Source organism: Vespula pensylvanica, chromosome 6, assembly GCF_014466175.1.
Source record: "Vespula pensylvanica isolate Volc-1 chromosome 6, ASM1446617v1, whole genome shotgun sequence".
NCBI lineage: Eukaryota > Metazoa > Arthropoda > Insecta > Hymenoptera > Vespidae > Vespula > Vespula pensylvanica.
The window spans coordinates 7,074,613-7,098,476 of record NC_057690.1 but is presented as its reverse complement, the minus strand read 5'-3'; the positions used below and the strand labels follow the sequence as shown (position 1 = coordinate 7,098,476).

Below are 23,864 nucleotides of genomic sequence, written 5' to 3'. Positions count from 1 at the left end.
ATAGAATGATATTTCTCTTTCATATAGTTATGTGAGATAGAGAGAGATTTTTAAAAACAAATATCATCGTATTTCTTCTCTAAAATTTGGTTCAATATCTCAGTATTCGATCGCAACGATCGTTATTTTTAATCTTTTTTTTTTTGGTAGTAAAAGGTCTTTTCCATTCCGAACTCGTTACGCGCACTATAACCTTGCGTTGGCACCTCAATCGTGGCATGGTGATATCACACGAAAAATCCGCTCACCGAGGTTAATCTCGGCAGCGGTGGTAGCCGATAAATGAACGCTCTTGCTCTCGAAAAGTTTGTTTTTTGCTTTTACGCCGAAACCAAGCGGCGCTTTTCGTCTGATCTCGACTCGCACGTACAAACTACTGCTCGCACTTTTAACGCTTCTGTATTTTCCTCTCTCTCTCCCTCTCTCTCACTCACTCCCTTTTTTGAGTCTGCATTGCCAGTAATGATGGATACTGGAGATAGAACTACAAGCATTTCGTTTCTATGCACAAAGTAATGAACATCGGGAACTTTATCAGTAACCGTCGTGTTTATTTCGCGATAATTGTATCGTTAAATTAATAAAGAATGATGTTTTAATTTTCAGCTCGAAAGTAGAAATAGATTCGTTCGTTAATTGTAAAGAATTATGGTCAAAATAATGCTTGTTGATAGTACAGACACATAACGGTATCAGTGGCTTTCGTTTCAATTAACAATCCTTTGTAAAACGATGTAAACAGGTATAGTAAGCGAACGTAACGCAAAGTAAAGCGTGTCCTGTGCCTCGTTTCGATTTTCCTCTCCTTCCTCGTAAAACATCGACGCACACAAATACGCACATGTAAATATCTACAGCGTTATCAGCCTCTCTCTCTCTCTCTCTCTCTCTCTCTCTCCTCTCCTCTCTCACTCTCTCTCCCCCTCTCTCTTTCTCTTGATAGACCAACCATGCTTCGAAATCACGACGAGCTTTCAGTTACGCGTATTCTGATCGAGCTCTGGTCGACGTTAAATCATCGTTCGTGGATTACAAGCGATTTTGGCCAAACGAGCACTTCTCGTAATTTCGTAATTGTAACGATGGAGCTATTTTCCATCGGCAACATTCGTTGTTTTTGATCTTTTACAGAAACGAGATAATACGTTGAGTATTGGCTTTGCTTATGCGAGAGATATTTAACACAATGAAATATATCGAATATGTTTATTACATTATTTGTAATGTATTATTAATACTCAATTTTGATGGATTACCTTCAATAGATCTGTTAAGTTGATAAGATTAATTCTATCTTTCATACTTGATTTAAAGGCTAAAGGTAATGTTGCACTTTGTACGCTATATAAGAAACTATATAAGAAAAAAAAGGAAGAAATCAATTAAATAAATTCGCTCTATTTTCATACAAGATTATCATTCGGTAATTTATAGATGCAAATTCTTATTGTAGTTATATCATTTACTGTTATTCAAAAGCGATTCTGTCAAAATTTCTAAAAATGTTTCTCCAATCTCAGAAATAGTTATATATAAAAATAATTTGGATTTATTTGATATTCTCGTTCGAGTTACGTGTATTTCAACACCGTGTCATGCAAAATTGAATTCCATTTCAACACGGTACATTAAAATTAAAATTACATCCTCCATCGATTATACTGGACGATAATAGTCTCGGAAAATCACTGTATCGGTTCTCAAGCGATCGATCACCACGATATTTTTTGTAGAAACAAGAAATGAGAGAACGGGAATAAAGTTTTATCGTCACTTTTTTCCACTATTAAATTTCAACATAGGAATAAGATGGACACATAGTGAAATTTACAATCACTTTTTCTAAATCGGTTTAATATTTTTAATTTGTGAGTATATACCAGCATAGAATGATATTGATTTACTATTCTTTATGTATTATACTTCAAATCAAATAATAATAGCATATAGAAAGTTTATTTTATATGTTTCATTCCTTTTACGATTAATCATTAACGAGCTGATAATTAACGACGTATTTAGTATATCAATTTTTTTTTTTTTTTTTTTACAGATATTCAATAAATTCAAAGCATCCCGCTGAGTCTAGAAAAAGTAATTGTATTTTGAAAAGTACATAGTCAAGTACAAATCATTATTTTAGCATTCTCATATTTACGTAGGATCATTAACGGTTTTTAATTCATGAGTAAAGAATCGAAGAAATCATAAGTTAGGTGAGTTAGTAGAAAAGGTTGATGTATCAGGTTGAGCACATTATTTAGTGTCAGCCAATTAACGTACTGCCGGGATTGCGAATGTTCACCTCGTTCGTATCGCGCGCAAGGGCCATCGATTGAAGAGAGATGCGAGAGGAAGGAGGAGGGTGTTCCTTTTTCGTACCGTCCGGTAACTACCGGGCAAAATTGCACGGTGAGCGATATTATCGGATTCGTGTTTCAAACACGCTACCTCTGATTTCGTAGTCGAGAGAAATAGCCAACGAGAGAAGCGGGGTGGTGCCTTTGGGGGTGGGTGAATAGAAAGAGGTCGATGGCTCGGTGTAAATGGACGAAGATGATGAAGGAGAGAGAATGAGAGATCGATAGAAAGAGAGAGAGAGAGAGAGAGAGAAAGAGAGAGAGAGAGAGAGAGAGAAAGGGAAGGAAGGAAAAAGAGAGAGAGGGAGAGAGAGAGAGAGAGAGAGCGAAGAGTAGTTCGAAAGCCGCTCAAGATCTCTCCAATCTCGAATTCGATCATGCGGATTCTGGCATGATTTACTTGCCGATTACAAGCTTCGATATATTGCCTTTGATTTCTACCTTAACGCATTATCATTTGATTGAAGTAATCTCTGTTCAAATTATAGTCAATGAATATCATGGAATCTCAATCAATCGAATTACTCGAACCAAAGAAACCGGTCGATGATCAATCTGTTCGATTAAATGTTAACTCAAGGATCATCTGTTACTCGGACACTTGGAACTAATGGAAAAGAAAATTCGTTTGAATCTTTTAGAAAATGCACGTTAGAGATCGTTTGTTTGCTTTGTGAACGATTCTTCTGCTTTATTTCTCCCATTGATTTCGTTTCTTTTTCATGCTCGGTTCCTTTTCGATATCAGGAGAGCGGAAATGGGAATAACGTAAAAGAACATTTCGCAAAATCGCTATAAAGGCAACGAATAACTTGGAGGGAAGTTCAGCGTGTATTTCGTTCACGTACGTTGGATGTGCACGTAAGTATTAGTTTTTATATCAATAGTAAACTAGCTAATTTAGCTACGTGCCGAAGGAAATATCCAAAAATGACTACGCGTTACTAAATAATTTCTGAATAAATTGGTCGGAATGATATTCATTAACTTTTTAATATACGATTTAATAAAAAAGAATTTTTCGATACGTATATTTATTATTTATTTTGTTATAATATATTGGCATTAATTGTGATCATTATTGAATTAAGAAATTTGTATAAGTTAAAATAAGGTATTACTTCTAGATTTCTCTTGGATCATTATTTCTGATGATACATATATCTTATCGTTTTGTATAACGTAGCATAAGAAAACAATTTGGAAATATTGAATATAAAATATAAACGTATGTTTAAATTTTAAATGTACATATTTAAAATATCTAAAAATATTTTAATTCGTTTAATTAACATTCACTCGAAAGAATAAATAAGACTAAAATGAAAATATAATCGAAAATAAGTAAGCCATTTTTCGAATTTATCTACATATTCTACCTCTTCTTTCGCTCGCGATCCTCTTTCATTGATCTCTAAGGGATCGTTGTTTAATGCAAATCAATACCTCAGCTTTATCTAGCCCTGAGTAGTAAGCTCGAGCCTTTCACTGAATCACGATGGTCCCGCAAATGGCTTTGCGGTAGGGTTTTGGGCTGAAAAGCTGTCCCAAGCAAGTTGTTGAGCTTGCTTTTACGATCGCTTTTCTCGTCTCCCGGCCAGGTCTTTTAGAATGGCTTTGGCAAAGTGAAGCTCGACGCATGGACGCCGCAACGCACGCGATAATGTATAGCTCGTTGTATATACAACGTATGTGTAGGTGGTGGTCCGAAGAAATGGTGTCGAAATCGCTAGGGCTCCATCGAATGCCGCAGCCGCTTCGTCGATCCTCGTAAATAAGATCCAAAGAAACCTTTTATAAAGGGCTCCCTTGCCTGTAGAAAACCGAAATAGTCCATCACATACACATACATACACACACATATATACATATACACATATGTTTCATATATGTATATATATATATTTTCTCTCTTTCTTTCCTTTTCTCTTTTTCTAACGGATTCTGGTCACCTACGCGTTCCTTTTACATTGTACTTGAGAAGCATTAGTAGGCATGATGCGTTGTATTCGAGGGTGAAGAAAGGTGAAAGACGCTAGGAATCAGATAAAGCGATCATATCGATCAAACGCTAGTTATGAATCTGTAGATCTATCACAAGTCTAAAGAAATCGATCTGGTGAAATGTTTCATTTAAATGCTATTTATCTAATGTTACAACGATTACAATCGCAGTTGTAGTTAAATTTGTATCGAATAGTGTAATCATTTTCTTTTTTTCACCTTCTTTTTTAATTTTTGTATTTTTCCGAATATTTTTCGACTAAAAGAAAAATTCGAATCGACCGTATGACTGCAGCGACGCGTTATACAAAGGAACCAATCTCGTGAGAAATGTAACGAAATTGCGTTGGATTTGAGGCCATCCTCGTGAATAATGCATGACGGCATCAGACGTGTCTTCAACAATGTTACCATGTTGAGTCTTCTATATTCCAGTTACGATATTATAATCTGCCATCCGTTCACACAGATACGTATCGTCATAGACGTATTTACACCAAAAAGATATTAAGAATCTTGTCAATCCTTTTTTGAAGGGAAAAAGAAAGACACGAGAAATAGGACATCTATGAGGTCTATCCATTGTTCGTTCTAACAGAGAGAAGCTAGATATGTAACGGAGCTTCCTATTTTGATAGGACGTTGCAAGCACGAATACCGTCTACGATTCCGGTAGACACATGGACGATATATGGCACTCGTGAAGGGGTAGTGACTTGTGGTTACCGGTATAGGAGATGATGCACGGTCAGGACATGCGGTCTTACCCTCATCCACAGTCTCGTTCGACTTTCGTCCTATCTTCGTCTTTGCCCACGTCCTACTATTCCCGTAATGGTATCTCTTGTAGAATTACGGATTTGTGGAGTTTCATTCATTGCATTGAACGTTGCCATGTCTTGGATCGTTTATTTTAGAATACCATCTCCGTTTTGTCACCTTTAACCGTTTGTATAAACTGATTTATAGTTGACGTATCTGTTTTTATTAACTCGCTCGTGCAGTACTTAGAATATTGAAATAGAATAACTCTTCGAAAATATTTTTAGTCAATATAAAATAACTATTGAATATCGTTCGTTTATTTTCAAATGGATCAGGTATTAAAATTTCATAATAGAAATTATTCATTGAAGAATGAAACGAATGAAAAAAGAATGAAGAAATTCTAACGGAGATAATCGTAGGAATCATCAGAATCCAAGAAGGAACATAGGAGGATCGTAGAAGATAAAAAGGGCAATAGAAGAGCGATCGTCCGTGGTATCCGGAAGTTACGGCTCTGGGACATATTTTCTCCTTCCTCTGGTATGTCGCAAATCGTGCCGAGCTCGAAATAGACAGGAAAGGAGAGAGAGAGGGAGAGAGAGAAAGGGAGAGAGAAAGAGAGAGAGAGAAAGAGAGAGAGATAGGTAGGTAGGGCGTCCCTCATTCTAACCGGAAAAAACCTTCTTTCGTTGTGCGATCACAGCGCTCCGGTTATCGTCGTACGAGGCGAGAAATATATGAGGTATTCCTATTCGAAGCTAGCCAACGTGGTCGAAGGAAGAATAAAAGAGAAAGAAAGAAGAGAAAGAAAAGAGAGGATCTGCCTTATGGCGCGTGCTGCCGGTCGACGGAATATCGGCTACGTGATGCAATCTTTATCCGATCTTTCTCGGTGGCCGCCGACCGAGCTTTCTATTCTTTTTTTATCCCTTTTTCAGAGAGCTTCTATTCCAGCAACGACAGCAACGCCAGCACCAACGACAGTAGCAACAGATACCACCACCATAACGTAACTTCTTTCTTGAATTTACGTTTTCGAGGAACGCCAGGCTCGTTCAGTCTCGACTTTTCGAGACGACGGTACGCGTTCATCTTTGCTCCGCGTCACTTCCGAGAGTAATAACGCGATATCGGAGCGAACTCGTAAGCTGCTTTCGAAGCTACTTTCCGTAGTATACGAGGGGCGGACGAGCGAGTCTTTCGCGGCAACAGCCGCCATTATTTACGAGAAGTCCGTGCCGGGCATACGCGTGCCATCTCACGTGCCCAACTTTTCTCGAGATTTCCTTCCTTCCTTCCTTCCTTCCTTCCTTCCTTTCTCTCTTTCTTCCTTTCTTTCTTCCTTCTTTTATTCCTTTCTATCATCTTACGTTCCTTTTTTAGATTATAAAAGACTCGAGAGCCTACGTTAAAAAGGCTTTTATAAAATCTTTTTTTTTTTCAACATGTAGTTTATCATTTTTTATTCTAAGAGTTTCAGATGTTGAACATAAATATTTCTTTAGTTGGAATCAGTATTGAATATATCGCTTATCATTTCTTCTTCTGCGATTTCTTTAAATTCTGATATTGTACATTTCTTTAAATTCTGATTGTACATAGAGGACAAAGTCAGAATTCGTCTTGTAATTACGTACGTCTTCTTCTAAAAGAAAAAGCACGATTTTATCGTTATCCTTTGGGAATCTTAATTACCCCCTTTCCTCTACTGTATCTTGATTACACCCTATCACCCTTTTACCTCTCTACCCTTCTCTAATTTAAGGTAATATGAGAGAAAGAGAGAGCGGATTGCTGCGTCGCCGGAAAAAGAATGGCTGGTTGGATCGAGTAATCGATTAGATTTCCATGGCTCCTTGGGAATTTTCTCGACGTTTTTCCAACGTTTCTCTATTTCTTTCTTTCTTTCTTTTCTTTCTTTCTTTATTTCTTTCTTTCTTTCTTTCTTTCTTTCTTTCTTTCTTTCTTTCTTTCTGTCTTTTTTTTTTGTCTTCTGCTTCGTCTCTTACTTCGTTGGAATTATTCTTGTGAGCATGGAATGTGTTTGAAGGATGAGAGAACTGTCGACATCTTGAAAAAGTGTATCACTACTACTTTAGCTTTCGTAATCTAAGCGTATTTTATAATACGGTAAAAAAGAGGGTAGAAAAAGAGAGAAAACAGAGAGGAAATAACGAGATTAAAGAAAGTTCTTTGTTGTCAATTTTTTATATTTCTGTTTCTTGTTTTTTATTACGTTTTTCCTCCGGATAACTCGTCGAAAATTTCAAGATAATTAACTACCAATATACTTTCTCATATGAGGGATATCAAAAGAGATAAGTTCCTTTAGAAATATTTTACTTTTAGTAAAAGACAAAGCAGAGAATGAAAATCAATTTTATCGAGCATTGCTGCAATAGTAGTAATTCCATTACGCTGTGTTGTCAGCATCATAGTATTCATAGTAAATATGAACCAATGGACTAGGGCGTAATGTTTGTTCATTCTTAAGTTGTATTAAAAAAACGACGATTGTACCATTCAATGGTTATTTTGCCGTAGTTCAATACAAATCGTTTTCGCCTTCAATATAATAAAATACTTTTTCCTATGCTTTAACAAGATATATTTACAACTTCTTAAAAGAAGAATTCCAATAAGTTACTGAGCTTTTATAATCATTCATTTCTCTGCCTTATTCTGTAATACTATTATTACATATCAAATATGATTTCAAGTAGTTCATAAATAGAAGACATTATTTTGATATCAAATATTTATTCATAAGGAACAAACAATTGTTGTTACATTTGGAAGTAATACGAACAAATTACGTTTTATATTTGCAATTTTTCTCTAAAGAATACAACGTTCTTCAAAAAATTTAAAAAAGAAAAAAAAATATATTTACATATGTACGATATACGCATCGAAATTTGGAAAATTGAGTGAAAAAACTGGCATATGAATTGTCATTAACTAAAACAAGTATAATAAAAAATATCTTGTATTATCGAGAGAAAAGTATGCACGTATAACGTATAGTTATAAAATTACATAGGTATGTAGGTTTCGCTCGTAAAAGCACGAAATTCGCGTGGCACGAAAACGAATTTATACAAATTTCGGACGTGATTCTCAAACATCCAGTTCGCCTGCACGGATTTAATATTCTTTTTTTTTCGTGCGAACTTGCGTGTTTTAACCGAACGAATTAGCCCAGCGGTATTAAATGCGATTTATCGATATAATCTATCCTCTCCGCGTCGACGGTTCTTGCAAAAAATGTCGTTCCCATCGTAGACCGCGAGCGAATGAACGACCGAGCGATTTTATTCGCCGTGGGAATATTTTCGGGGCGCGAGAACGCTTTTAAATTAGGTTAGAGACTCGTCGAGCCACGATCGTACGCGTCAAATATTATATCCACAATATGCTCGAACGTCATATTGTTGCGCTCGCGCGTGAGAGAAAGAGAGAGAGAGAGAGAGAGAGAGAGAGAGAGAGAGAGAGAGAGAGAGTAAAAGAGATTTGTGGACAAGCGTGTCGTGAAATTTAGGGGAACGAATGAAATTCTTTTGTCTCTGCTTTTTTTTCATCTTGTTCGACGTTCGACGAGACTTTTAATTTCGTTGGTGAAGTCTATCGAAAGAAGAACTAACAATTTTTTCTCTTTCTCTCTCTCTCTCCCTCTTTTCCTTTCTCTCTCTGTCTGTTTCTGTCTACCTTTTTTCTTTCTTTCTTTCTTTCTTTCTTTCTTTCTTTCTTTCTATCTTGTAATCAAAGATAAAATCAGACGAAACGCAGAGAATAGCAATAGTTCGGTATCGCACAGCTGCGGAAGACGGTGGAAAGTTTACGAACAGCTAGAAAGTTTTCAAGGAGGTCTTGACGAGAGCGATGACAAAATGAAAGAAGGTACGCAAGAATATCTTAAGATCCGACTGAAAGCACTTTACTTCGTATAATCAGAAAACTTGTGGACGGCTACGCTAAGTACATTGAATTCTGAAAAAGGAGCGACGAAGATGATTTTGTACTGAAAAAAAAAAAAAAACCGGAAACCAAATTTTTTCCTCCCGCACGCGATCGAGTACTTATTTTATGAAAGTTCAACATAGAATTCTCTCTCTCTCTTTCTTTCTCTCTGTCTCTCTCTCTTTTTCTTTCTCTTTGTTCTACTGTTGAATTTCATTTTGATAGGAGATATTGGCTTTTGAAATTCATTGCCAAATGTATGTACATATACGTGTTACATTTCGTTCGATATTTTAATTTTAAACGACGCGTTCCCATTTTACTTGTAAATTTTATTTGTTTTACACTATTTTCATATTCATTTTAGACGTTGTAATTTTATATATTTAACTTTATTTTTTCTCGATTACAGCATTTATAAATATTGAAATATTAATGTTAATTATAATTTTGAAGTTGAACTATATCGTTTCTAATTTTAGTTTCATTTTTGATCGCCGAGAATCTGATTAAAAATTTATATTCTTTATACATATGTAAAAATATTTTTTAATTTGTTTTGCATTTGGTAATGTTTTCAATGTAAACATGCATGCACTTTTATTCTTTATTATCGTAAAGCCATTAACCAACGTGCAACAAAAAATTGTTCCTTTTGCGTACGCGAAAGTACACATCTGTAAACTCGAATAATAAGCCAAGGCTGGAGAATAGCGATGCGTGCTCGCATTAATCTCTCGGCAACCCTTCGAGAAAATAGTTTGTAGGAGTTGACGGGTCATTATTCATCTCGATATGCGTCGATAATTATTTATGATAACGAAAAAAAGAGTTGGCATATCCGTTGTCTTTCTGAACATAACGCGTTCGAAATGAGAGCGAGCGTATGGAAAAGAAACGAGCTTTCGATGTCTCACGAAAGAAGAATAAATATCGAAAAATTAATTAATATGTGTTATTATTTTAAATTGCTTTTTATGCGTTCTACTTATATAGGATAATAAAAAAAAGAAACATTATTTCGATAACGTGTTTACGAATGTCTTTTATTAAAGTTAAAGTCCGCACACAGTGTATTAATTTTAATAACTCGATCGAAAAAGGATTGCAATCATTTCTAAAAGCAAATCTCGGAAATTTCGTCCTGTTCGATCGATCGTGAAATCAATCAGACATATTGCTAGTCCCATCGACGGTGCATTTTAGTGCAACCTAGATCGAGACGGCTCAGACGATTTAATCGTTTTATTTGTTCAAACCGTTCGTAATAACATCGAAACAATAATCTTTTTCCGAGGCATCGTGCCGCACACATTAGTTCAGATGGTACGATCGGTTCTCGCAGTCGATTCAATTACGAAAATCATAAATCTTCTTCTGGCCGATTGCGATCGATCGCGTCGTTAGCGGTTTCAAACGCAGGAAATGTAAAGCACGTTGCTATCGCGAACTCGCATTCGAATTACTCGATCTAAACTGGAACGTGTTCTGCGTCGACTTGTTCGTTGTCATTTTACGAATAATATGGGATTGGCATGCTAATATCACAACACGATTTTCCATTTTCTACTTTTTATAATTAGAATATATCGTGAATTTTTATCGCGATCGACACGAATATCTTTCAAAATATTGTAAAATATCGTAACATCATGGTATATATATAAATCTTCAAAATTTATTCGCATAACTTTTCGGTGAATAAAAGGAACCGTAGTTAAAACTATATTTATGGATAGTCGTTATTTTTTTTTATCACGAATGTCACGTTTTCGTGCAAGAAAAAATCATTTTTATATCATTGATCGGCACGAATTGTTATCGAAGAAATTTATAAAGTATCTTCGTCCTTAACGTCGAAAAGAAAGTGACTGTTCATGACAAAAGCATATGAAAGAATAATCGATCCTTTAACGATATTTTCTTAACTCGGAATTTATAATATTACGATGTCTTTTCTATTTATTAATATTAACCTCTCTTGATATTATATATTTTTTGAACGATATTATATATTGTTTATGCATTTATGAAATTTTTCGACAAATAAATTATTTCTATCAGGGTCTATAGAAATCGTCGAATAAAAATTCTGATAGTAAGTAAAATGAAAATTTAGTCATTCCTTTTGTACGATTTCATAGAATCTAACTTTTGAAAGTAAAGCAAAAGGAAAAGGAGGGTCAGGGAAAAGAGTAAGTACCATCGTGGGAGCGATTCGTCATCTCTGATAATTTTCCGCATCTTCCAGCTGCGAGAGTCCCTTAGCTTTAAAGTGTCGAACGCTTTGGAAGGAACCGAACGCGTATTTATTTCAAACTTGACTATCCTATCAAGTCCCCTCTTATTCTTGGAATCTCGCTTTTTACTAAAATAAATTAAAGAGGACATATCGAATTTTCACAGTTTCACCGATATTCACAATTTCTCTGATACAATATATTTTTCTTGATTTAAATTTCCGTTTTTTCTTTCGAAATGACGCAAATCGGTATTTCTGTATCCAATTAGTTGTTATTTAAATAAATTAAAAACAATAGAATGATCAACTTGAAACGTGAAATTGAATATCCTTATGTACTAGCTGGAAGAATTAAAGAGATGGAAGGAAGGAAGCGAATTACCATTCAGTCAAGTCGGCACGTTTCCAATTATCCTGAAAAGGATCGAGCTCGTTTGTCGTCGATGGAACGTAGGCATCGATCGACGCATCAAGACCCGGCATCCGTCTTAATCTCGTTATCGGAAAATGTGAAAGGAAAGTGTCGAAAGTTCGATGTGTACGAAAGAGATAGATAGATAGATAGACGTAGAGAGAGAGAGAGAGAGAGATAGAGAGAAAGAGAGAGAGAGAGAACAGAGTAAACGTGTTTACGTGGTCTAAATGGAGATATCGATTCTATACTCTACACCATGCCAATTTTTTTCTTTTTTTCCTTTTCTCTTTCTCCTTCTTCTTCTTCTTATTTCTCTTTTTCAATTTCACAAACACATATAGACAAAGTTTCGATTTTTCTTTCTGGCGAAAGGAACAATGAAAAATTGTTGCCCCTTCTTGGAGTCTATAAGGCGAACATAAATTCCAAAGCGATATATCGCGTGCACTGTTTATCAAGGCTCTTTCACCTTTCCTCATATGAAGGAGACAGGAAATCTATTAATTTTAGCGCGAGCAGCGGCTCGCTTAACTCCGAGTATGGCTGTTCGTAGTAGTAGCAATGGTGGTGGTGTTCGTGGTCCCTTCTTCAAAGGAAGTGGGATAAAGAGAAGAAGGATAAGGAAAAGGTTCTTAAGAACAACTTCCTGAGAGCGTGCTTTCTTCCTGTCAGCTTCCAATCTTTCATCCCGTTAAAGCTGAAAGCGTAAAATCAGAAGGAAATTCTCGGTTTGTAATGGAAAACCGCACGTGAACGTCCACGTCGATTTTCACAATTCAATCGTTACGCTCACTAGTTTAATCGTTTTCTCGTTTATAAATGGAGATGCATTTTACAATAGATTAAATTGGAGATAATAATTAGGACGAAATTGTATTTAAATAATTATTTTATGTACGATCATTATCGATGTCTTTGTTTGTAATCATTAATAATAATAATTTCATTGATATTTTCAAAATAACAATAGAATAAATGTACACGCTATTACGGTATTAATTTGGATCTTCGTAAAATTTAATATGAAATAATTAACCAAATGAAAATCGTTGTCGAATTATGAAAATAACATTTCGGTGTCGTATGAATTATGCCGCTGCAGAAACGAGGGTAAAATTCTAAAATTACATTTAATGGAGAATATCAGCCAACAGAGAAGATCTGATCGAGATAACTATGTTCATAATTGAGAAATTTTTGATAGAGATGCGATAATGATTAATTTTGATACATTAAAATATGAAAAATAATCTTCCAACTTATGAAATTATTTACCCAAAATATTCCCTGTTTATTACTTCATACGTAAGTCTTTGAGATATCAGTTTGCCCTAGATTAAATGTATAGATAGGAAAAGCGTTCGTCGATAAAAAAAAGAACGAAAGTCTTGCATAGCATTTTATTTTCTTTCTTTCTTTCATTACTATTCATAAAGGAGAAAAGAAAGCGTTTCCTTGAGTACTATAAATAATATATTCTCGTCAGCAGATACTACATTATATACGAGTTCTCGATATTATTACTTACGTAACACGGAAGATATATTTTCCTTACGTTCACCACGAAATATAAAAAAAGAAATAGAAAGAGGATGGTTCGTTAACACAGAATTTTACTTATCTTTTTTATTCCTTATATAGTTCAAATAATTAATTATTTCAATATCAACTGCGCGTGAAACACTATAGTATATACAATAAATTTATTTCAAAAGAAATGCCTGATAGCAGGTGTATAATGGTACGATTGGTAGTTATTAATTCTAGAGAAAAATTATTTTTCAACGACTATCATCTAGCTCCTATCTAAACTTGAATTTCTCTCGGAGAAAACATAAAGGAAACTGAAGTGAGGAAGAGAGCAAAGGAAATGAGTATAGTAAGAGAATGAGAAAAAGAGAAAAAGAAAGAGAGAGAGAGAGAGAGAGAACGAAATTTTATTCGTCGTGCAAATATGAAAGGACGGCTGAGTTTAAAGCACGGCCGCAGGCTCGTGGATGTTAGCTATAATAACATGCTCGAAAATAGCGGTTTCGAAACGAGAAAGCAAGAAAGACAAAACGGAAGGAAGAAGGAGAGAGAGTGAAAGAGAACGAGAGGAATATAGTCAAGAGATACAAAGAGTGTGACGGTAGCTCGCGATAGCAGACTCAATTGGCGCATTTTGTAAAACTACCTGAGAAATAAAAAGTATTATCACTGGTGTGCCTGCAGGTGTTAAAATCGTTGGGTTACGGATATCGAGGGTGGTGAGAGATATTAAGAGACATCCGGATATGCCTCGAATACGGGTTCAACGGACGAAAGGAAGGTCTCTCCCTTTTCCTCGGTCATTCTATATTTCTTTTTTCTTTTCTTGTTTCTTTTTTTTTTTTTTTCTTATTTCGTCGTATCAACTTCAGTAAAATGCTTGCGAGATGTTTCCTAGGATACGATATTCTCTCCGATGTACACATACGGGCGAGTTTTACACATTTGAATATCCGACAGTTTCTAGCTGGAGCATTACCGAGCTCGTTGTGGGGAAAATGCAATTTCAAAATGTTTTCTTTCTTTCTTTTTTCTTTCTTTCATTCTAAAATGTCAATAAAAATTCCTCTCCCGTGAAGAAGTATGACATGATTCTAAAGTAACTACTATTTTTCTTTAAAGTTATTACAATGTTCTTTTCATCGCAGCGGTAGGTATTTATAAACGATCATAAACATACTAAAAATCATGACATAATACAAATCATAAGTATAATATGACATAACCGATACCGTTTTAACGATGCTGCTAGATCCGGCATACAAAAGATCTTAAACCATCGTCCCGGCTTTGTTTCATTTTGTAACAATCCGCATACGGTAACCCATAAAAATTGATGTATATCGGTTGGCCAATCGCAAGCTTGCGATCTGGACACGTAATACTCTTATATTCTGCAATACGTTATAACATAGGTATCGTCATCGTAACTGTGGAATCACGTCGCACTTGTTGTATCAGTAAAAATTGAATGCTCGTAAAACGGTAGACGACGATATGCTGGTAAACGTATGGGTAAATGATGCGTTGAGAATTCGAGCATTCGCAACTTTAGTTCTGGTCTTATTCGAAGGGATAGGGATAGAAATGGGAATGGGGAATGAACAAGCTGTCAAAGGATGGCAAGGAAAATACGATCTCTACCTACGGTTTATATCGACGATTCACGAACGCGATAAAATTTCGTTCGTAGCTCGTAGCGTGAGTGGTTGACGAGGTTGACGATAATAAATAGTACAATGGTTGGCCAGGCTGGACCTTTAGCTTCCGATTCGAAGTTTTCCTCGAGATACGAGCATTCGTAACGTTTGTCGGAACAAACATCGTAAATTTAATATTCCTTATTTTCGACGGCACCGTAGTAGTGTCAAATTTTACGAGCTTGTCGTTTTGATTTATTTTGCTTCGTACAAATAATTTACCAGTATTCTTTCGCAGTTAAACGTAAAGTTCGCAGGTAATAATAAGGACGATATCTTAACTTAAAATGCTGGTTAATGTGGGACGTATTAACGTTTCGCCATTTACGATAAGGGAGGAGCTACGGTTGAAAAAGGGATAATACTCTTTATCGGTTCGACGATCAAGATAAATCGTTTAAGTTAACGGCCGAGAGAGCATCGCTAAACTTGTATTATCAGGAAAGGCAAGGAGGTTGGAAATTTAGCCAGCGCAATGCGCCAATGAAAATACGTTGGATAGGATGTATCGGGAAGGGGGACCGAAAGGGACGATAAAGATTACATTGATCGATTAAAACGATCCTTTTGTTTCGGACCACCCTCTTTCTCTTTTCTAAGAATTTCAATTAAGCCGAACTTTGACGTTGAAAGGAAGACTTCACGGAGACCGTATGTAAGTGAGAGAGAAAGAGAGAGAGAAAGAGCGAGAGAGAGAGAGAGAGAGAGAGAGAGAGAGAGAAAGGAGGGAGAGAGAGAGAGAAAGAGAGAACATCTTGTGTTTCACGTTGGCATTTTACCGACCCTTCGCCATTGGCAAAGGAGCTATCCCCCTTTAAACGCGGTTTAATGGCCCGATTTATAAGATATTGATTCGCCCTTAGTCCTCGGGAACACGCGTTTACAAGTGTCGCCGCGTACTCTAACACCTCCTCGACGGTGAGAGAAGGAGGAAGTACTTTGGTGAGTCCTTCTCTCGTAGGACACACGCCAGGAACTTTCACACCGTCTTCTTGAAACTCCGTGAGGTAAGGAAGGGATAGATTATCGGAAGTTGCCTCCTCTAAACCGAGAACATTCGGTTCAAGCTCGTGAAAGGCTTCCAACGAGCTACGCGTCAGTAGTGTAAATCGTCGTATAGACTTACAGTGCCGGACAATAATAGTGTATAATGGAATCTTTTTTGCTTTTTCCGATTTCTTCGAAGTTCATTTTTCGTATAACGTTTTAGATTATTTTCAATGTGACTTTCCTATACGTGGAATTTGTATTATTTGGATTGGTCAAGATATTGGCCAGACTCGCTTTTTATTATATTTTTATATTCTAAAGAAAACTGTTCGAATCATAATCGAAAAGACGAAAATCGAAAGAACAAAATAAGATTAAATTTGATTTAACGAAGGAGTTAAATCGGTTATGAGTCATTATCAGTCGGGACTGTATAATCTGCGAGTCGTACCATTGTTTTCCCTTGAAATAGGATGTAGTTTAGCCAATAGCGTCGCGGCTAGCTGAGCTGGTAAATTAACAATTAAACTGTAACAGGATTTTCGGTTGTCCAGCTTCCAAGAATTCAGCATTTCTCCTTAAGACGGTAGATCTCCCGAGGGATCCAGCCGTGGATAATTAAATGCGAGCTTATAGTATGGTCGACGTACGGTCTTCTTCGTTTCCTTGGGACACGTTAGCTCCTTTCATAGTTTCAGTTTCTGTGTTCGCGACTACTTTATGGTAGCTCTTGGAAATTGGATATTACCCTGTGCATCTCCCAACACCGTTGTAATTTATAGCAGTCGCGTGAAAGTGGCTCGGATTAATGTCCCATTCGACACTTTCAACATCTCTCTCTCTTCTCTCTCTCTCTCTCTCTCTTTCTCCCTCCCTCCCCCTTTCTCTCACTGCTTCGTACATGAAGTCGATATTTGCACGAACGACACTTGGACGCTCGCAATAATTTTTTGAAAATCAAAACGCCACGAATCCGATGGCACGTGCGAATATGTGGAGTATATATAGCTAGCTCGCGCCAATGGGAAACAAAACGACGGACTAATTGGGTAGATACGGTGACGAAACTCGCTTGTATATACGATCGATCCGACGCGTCTATTTCATTATTAACGACGTATTGAGTTTCTCTCTCCTGATGCTGTCATTTTTTCCTCTTTTTCGCCGTTATTTTCCATGTACAGTTCATATTTTCCCGCGTATGAAATATTCGTTGTTGTTGGAAATTGAAAAGTTGAGTCATATTGTTCGGCTTATCAACACTTTTAAATACGAAACACCGTCATTCATTAAAATTTTATATAGAATAACATTTCTGTATTTAATCTTTGATCTATTTAATAAGCATGAAATCTTATCAAAATCAATCTCATTTGACGTGACTAAATTACGTAAGTCCCTTTGGAAGATTGTATATTTTGAATACCACAAAGAAAGCTTAATTTCACGGATCATTTTAACTATATCGGCGTTCCTAAGGTATTCCCTCGTTTCCCGTTCTGTGGCTGGAAGGAGATTCGGTCGAGAGCATTTACCGTAAAATTAGATGCGCGATCCTCGTGGATGATCCATTCGGTCTTTTTGAGTTCTCGAAACGCCTTCTTTTTCCTTATTCTGTTTTATGAGAAATATAGAGAGAAAAAGAGGGAAAGAGAAGGACATGGTTCCCCTTTTCTTGGAATTACATAATTAAAAAAGGGAACTATTCGAATCTTTCCTTTCTTAAATGCGACCTTTAACGATTCGATTTTCGAAGAATGGAACATTATGAATCATTTCGTGAGACAGGTATCGTCGTCGTTTCTTCGAGTTCCCTTTACGTGGACCATTAACCGAAAGTATTTATTCGCACTTTGGGAGAATCGTGGTTCTCATCACGTAGAGGGAGTTAATGAAATCATGGATGAGCGTAAAGGCGACTGTATTAATACGAAAACTTGTTCTTTCACTATTAACTATGCAAATTTCATTTCTTTGATTATTTAAATATTTTATTTATAACAGTAAGACGGTATTTCTTTTAAGAAATTTTCATATTTTTTATTAAGGAATAAATACAAAGTCAATGAGGATTAAATGCAAATCCAGGAGCTAAAGTATAAATTTGTAGAAATATTTTCAATTCTATAAAATATCGAAAATTTATTACTTCAATACTACCTGTTTCAATTTCATATGATGCATTAATACATATAATGTTCTAAAAAGGTAGAGCTCGTCGTACAAATCGTTTTTGGAATGCGTTTTTGAATTTAGCGCTTTATTTCAGTTTCCCGCGTTTCGTTTCACATATCGTTTGCCACCAGCCCAAATTCGTGCATCGTAGATCTTAAACGGCGTAAAGCACATTTCCTGTAAAAGGGTTACCGTTAATGTGCCAGCAATAAAGGGTAGTATTTAACACAGGTGCCGTATTTTAAGGTTATTTCCTGCATCAAACGCAACGAGTATAATTAGGACACCTCGTTATGCGGTGGCAACGACATTTATGATATCAGCTTCCAAAAAATACGACACGTTGAGAATTCAGTCGCGGACTGCACCATCTCGAAAGCTCGTTGTATAACATGTAATATTTTCAACTGCGCCATCTAATTAGCAATTTACATTTGCTCTGGTAAATTTAGATTCTACTCGCGTTCGTTCCTATTTTCTTTTTCTTTTTTCTTGTTATGTTTAAATTGCTTATGCTTTTTTCATCCTTCAATGTTAATATCAACGTACGACAAAAACGAATTCGTTTCAACAATAATATGATATAAGACAAAAATATATTCCATTGATCCATTTATATCATATATTAATTAATATATTTATCATGAACTTTCTGGTATTATGGATGTAAGTAATACAAATAGCTCATACCGCGATGTATAAAATCATTAATCCCTCCTATTTGTTATTACGACTTCCGAAATGGAGGTATTACTGGTCAACAGCATCGAACATAAGAATGACCTTGATCCTTCTCACCAATATAAGGGTTTCCATTTATTTGCGTGTTCCGGTAGGACACGAGCTTCCAATCGAACGAACTCTAGTATGAGGTGGTAGAAGAGGGTGGTTAAGGGGTGGAAACTGTATTGCGGGCTCCCTCGAGGATTAAGCCTCCGAACCTAAATCAATTCTCGTTTGACAAATCCTCGGGCTATGCCGGACGACAGGGGATATTTCATTGCCCGTACGATTCCTCTACCTCTAGTATAGTTTCCATGCTCTTCCTTCTGTTTCTCTCTCTCTCTCTCTCTCTCTCTCTCTCTCTTCCTCCCTTATTCTCTCTCTCTGTCTTTCTTTCATACTCTTTTTCATGTATCAAAAATGAGCACGCAAGAATTTTTGAAACCCTCGGGTATACCAAGCATTTCTAACATCTTAAATTGCGACCATGTAGATAGTACAGATTTAACAACTTTATAATTTTCTCATTATAGTAGTTTGAAGCATCGCTTGAGACAGGACAAATTTTTATGAGTTGCATACTATGAGAAATAAAATAGACATTTATATAATCATTAAAGGAACTTTGAAAATGAAATTGAACTTATTTACTCAAAGGTAAAGAAACCAATCTAGGATAGTGTCTATTCCAATCAGCTAGATCGACGAACATTATTCCACCCTTCGTAAAGTTTCACCGATACTGAGGAGAAGGGATCATTACACGAAGCAGCCTGTTTACCGTCTCGTTTGTCAAACGACTACAGAACACGGTCCCTGGAAATTCTACTTCAAACGAGTCTAGGCTATTCACATGGAATACGCGTCGCATGAATTCACTGATTGTAATGAACAACGACGAAAGGAAATTATACGTATGGTTTTGCATGGACCAATGACTGCCAAATTATTTCGCATGTAGTGACATCGTTGCGATCAATTTGAATCTCTAACTCTATTTGCTCTGTGATGAGCTATTATTATTATAAATAGCGTTAAAGTTATTTTGTTCTTAATTTTTTATTTTTATGCAGTTATATTTTTACACTTGTATATTTATTGCACTTATACATATATTTTAAAAATCTAAGAGACAACGTAACTGCATAATTAATCCAATTCTATATAAATTGTAAATAAAATATTAAGATCGTGTTAAGAGATAGATCTTTTGTTCGTGTCGTAATACGATAAAATGTGCAATCTTAAATTTATTCATATTAATTTATGAAATCTTTTTATATTAATTTGTAAAAAAATATCATAAAAATTATGAAAGATAAAGGAGAATCGAGTTATTACACCATTCCGTTATACTAAATATCTCGTGGCAATAATTCAAAAACAAATAGAATTTGGTATCTGAATAGGTGGAACATCAAATGGGAAAAGAGAAAAGTTGGAGTCGGGTTATCGTTCGTTGAGAGATCGTTACTCTTTTTAGCAGTATAAATTTTCTCTATGTGATAAAAAGGAAAGAAAAGAGAAAGATGAAAGAAAATAAAAAAAAAGAAAAAGGGAGAGATAGAGGGGGAAGAGAGAGAGAGAGAGCAAGAGAGAGAGAGAGCAAGAGAGAGAGAGAGAGAGAAATAAAGAAAGAGGCAGAAGGAATGATGATCCAGCGCCATTTTCTTTCGACGAAATTTATCGTCGAAGTAATGCGGAAATAGTGAGATTCCAAGGGCGTCTACCGTGGAAAAATATGAAAAGGGTGGTTGCAGCCTTTCTTCGTGCTCGAGAATCAAGAACGTCTTCGAACGCAGTGGCGTCGCGGTGCCGTTGGCAGCACGGTGCCAGGGAAAGTGTGGAAAGAGAGGACGGGGGAATAGAGCAAATATTGCGAAACGTATTAGTTCTGTAAACCGGCGAGGTCGGTAACGAAATTTTCTCTGCGACGTGGAAACCTTAAATCCAATTTCATTCCACCAACTTCCATGCTTGGTGCTTACTGCTTCTTTCTCTCTCTCTCTCTCTCTCTTTCTCTCTATTTCTTTCTTTCTTTCCTTATCCTTCCTCTATCCATCTCTTTCCTTTCCATGCGTGAAGAGTCATGTCAAAAGGAAATATTTGAGATAACAACGCTTCACAGCATAATCCTAAACGCTTGTTATACATTTGCATTTGAATTAACTAAACTCATGATTTCGAATATAGACGCTTTTTCGAAGTACAGATAAGAAAGATCAATGTTGTCATGGAGAAACTTTGATCGTACTTTAACCCAAATCTTATAGTAGTTTCTTCTTCAAGTTTCATCTGGAATCTTTTTTTATTATCTTCACAGAGAAAAATTATATGATGGAAAAGCGTCGTCGAGAAACATTTATAGATAAATATTTAAACTAACGACAGAGGTAGTTTTTCGTTTTTGATCGTTGCCTTGTTATCGTAAACCGATTGCTCGATCAAGCTAGCTAGGTCGAAGTGCTTGTCCTTTTCGACGTTCGATTGGTCACGTTCAAGAAACTTGCCGAAGGAACTTCGGTAAGATCACTTAATGGAAACAGCAAAAGCATTAAATTATGCTTCGACGGTCTTAACTTCGCTGTAAAGACCGGTGTAACGCGGTTAAATCAATATTTTCTCTCGCTTAGTTCCTTCAGCCAGCACGATTCGAGGATCCGTGCGCCGTCGCCGTCGCCGTCGCCGTCACTATCGTCGTCGTCGTCGTCGTCGTCGTCGTCGTCGTCGTCGTCGTAGTCATAGTCATAGTCGTAGTCGTCGTCGTCGTCGTTGTTGTCGTTCAGATACAATCTGACATGATTTTTATTGGAGAAGAAACTATCTCGTAGAAAGTTTACGTAACATACTATTTTCGTTCTCTATTAAAGTACTACTTTTACCAATATTTGCATGCATTAATAAAAAGTAATGACATATCTTCTTACTTGAAATGTTTCTTTTGCGAATAGAAAGTTCGGAAATGGTTGATATTTTTTTTTCTATTAATAATGATTCGAACGTATCTGGGATGATACGACTATATAAAGACGAACAACTTTACAGGCAAATTCAATCCGCGCGTTATTGCCCCGAAGAGATTGGTCAGTGGAATCGAGGCAAAGTTTCATGCTTTCTGAGCTACCAACATAGCCAAACGATCACGTTGAAGAAACTTCCTACGGAACTTGGCGAGATCCAATGGCAGCTAAAACTATGCAATTTGCCGACGCGAACTTTAACTCGCGTACGTTAACATGGCTCAAGACGAGTGTTACTGAAGGTGTTAGGGAAAGAGAAAGAGAAAGAGAAAGAGAAAAAGAAAGAGAAAGAGAGAGGGAGGGAAAGATAATGGATTCAATGAAGCAAGAACTTGGATTTCTTAGATTATATACTAACTACAATCTTGAAATAAAGATCTTTAAATAGAAGTATATGTTTAAAAATGAAAGATAAGAAATTGGAAATTATATCGGTACTTCTTTGCTATATTTATAACATAAATATATTGCATCCGTCCTTTATTTATTATTTACACAATATATTTTATTTATTATTAACACAAATATAAATTCTTACATCCATTCTTTTATAATATTAATTTTAATCAGTCTATTTTCGATTTGTTCGTACGATGTTCTGCCATAAGATGTCTCATATCGATTTAGCTAAGTATAGTTGAAAATTAGAATAACTTGGATTTTTTCGCATGAAGAAAAATAGGTCGGGAAAAACGTTTTCGTGTGAAGCTAGCGTATCCAAGCGAATATCTCGTTGGAATACTGCAACCAGCAGAATCTTCGATATCCCTGATTCTCCAGAAGGAACTACTCTGGTCGTTCCAGTGGGGCAAAAGTATCGAGCTACGATATCACGCTAGGTAGGAAAGTTCGGTTCGCGGCTTTTCGAGAGTTGGCGATGAAACGATCGTGCGGAAGGTAACTCGAAGAAAGTTGGTCCGGAGGGTGTTGGAGGGTGAGGGAGAAGAAGGGGAAAGAAACTCTGGAAGGCTCGGAGCTTCCTCCATCTCGTCGCTTAGTTGTGCCGCGAGCGAAATGGTTTTCGTTGGCTGTTCCTCTCTCGTTCTTCGATGCGCGTTTGTATTAAAAGGAAGTTTCGAGGTTAAAGGCTGCGCGTGTGCTGACCGTATGCTGGCCCGTAATGGAGAAGTCAGTCAAGCCTCGCAAGTTATACACCGGTAAAGGTAACGGGCTATTTAGCTCTTCGTCGACTCTTTTAACTTTTTTCTTATATACTTTTTTGTTACTTTAAACATAACTATTTCGTTCCAACTAATAGGTAATCCTTGTTAAAAAGTTATCGATTTTATATGGATACAATTTTGGATTAATTTTTTTTTTTTCATGAGATCGATACGTAGATATCGTTAATGTGTTTCAACATTTTTCATTAGAATTGGAACATATAAAGTTTATTAGAGATTAGTAATTTAAATAGGATATTAATCGGCTCTGATATATATTTTTTCTTTCATGTTAAATTTATTAGTAACATGAATACTGAAATAGGGATATGTCTGTACATTCTTCTCTCTCTGTCTCTTTCTCCCTCTTTCTTTCGTTAGACCTGGCCTCGATTCTTCCTCATCTCCGTCGACATCATCGTCGTCGTCGTTGTCGTTGTCGTCGTCGTCATCGTCAACGTCGTCGTCGTAGTCGTCGCTTGAGAGAACGTTTGAAATTTTCTCTTTGAAACTTATGCCGCTGTCTCGTGCTCTCGATCAAAGAGTAATCAAGGGTGGTGGTGAGAGACGCCTCGAGTCGAGCCCTTGCAGCTCTCTACGGCTAATCAAGTAGCCGGTTCACCGTCCTATGTACTTTACGTATACAGACATGAGAGAAAAAGAGAGAGAGAGAAAGAAAGAGAGCGTGAGAACAAACATCATTAGGATATTTTACACTTCGTCTCGAGTAAAAAATTGGCCGTATCTTTGCGAAGTTAGTCTTTTATTTTTTAATTTTTTAATTTTCACTCCACTATCATGATAAAAGGAAATA

General features: G+C 36.3%; 1 protein-coding gene across 2 annotated transcripts in view; it reads left to right on the top strand.

Annotated features, from left to right (window-relative positions):
* LOC122629833 (nephrin-like) overlaps window positions 1-23,864 on the top strand; it is a 95,598-nt gene that overhangs the window by 17,582 nt on the left and 54,152 nt on the right. Inside the window, exon 2 of one of the 2 annotated variants that reach the window (XM_043813665.1) lies at window positions 3,108-3,221. The exons of the other annotated variant lie outside the window; for it this stretch is intronic. The gene's annotated coding sequence lies outside the window, so the exon portion shown is untranslated. The remainder of the gene's footprint in view (window positions 1-3,107; window positions 3,222-23,864) is intronic. 2 annotated transcript variants of the gene reach the window in all.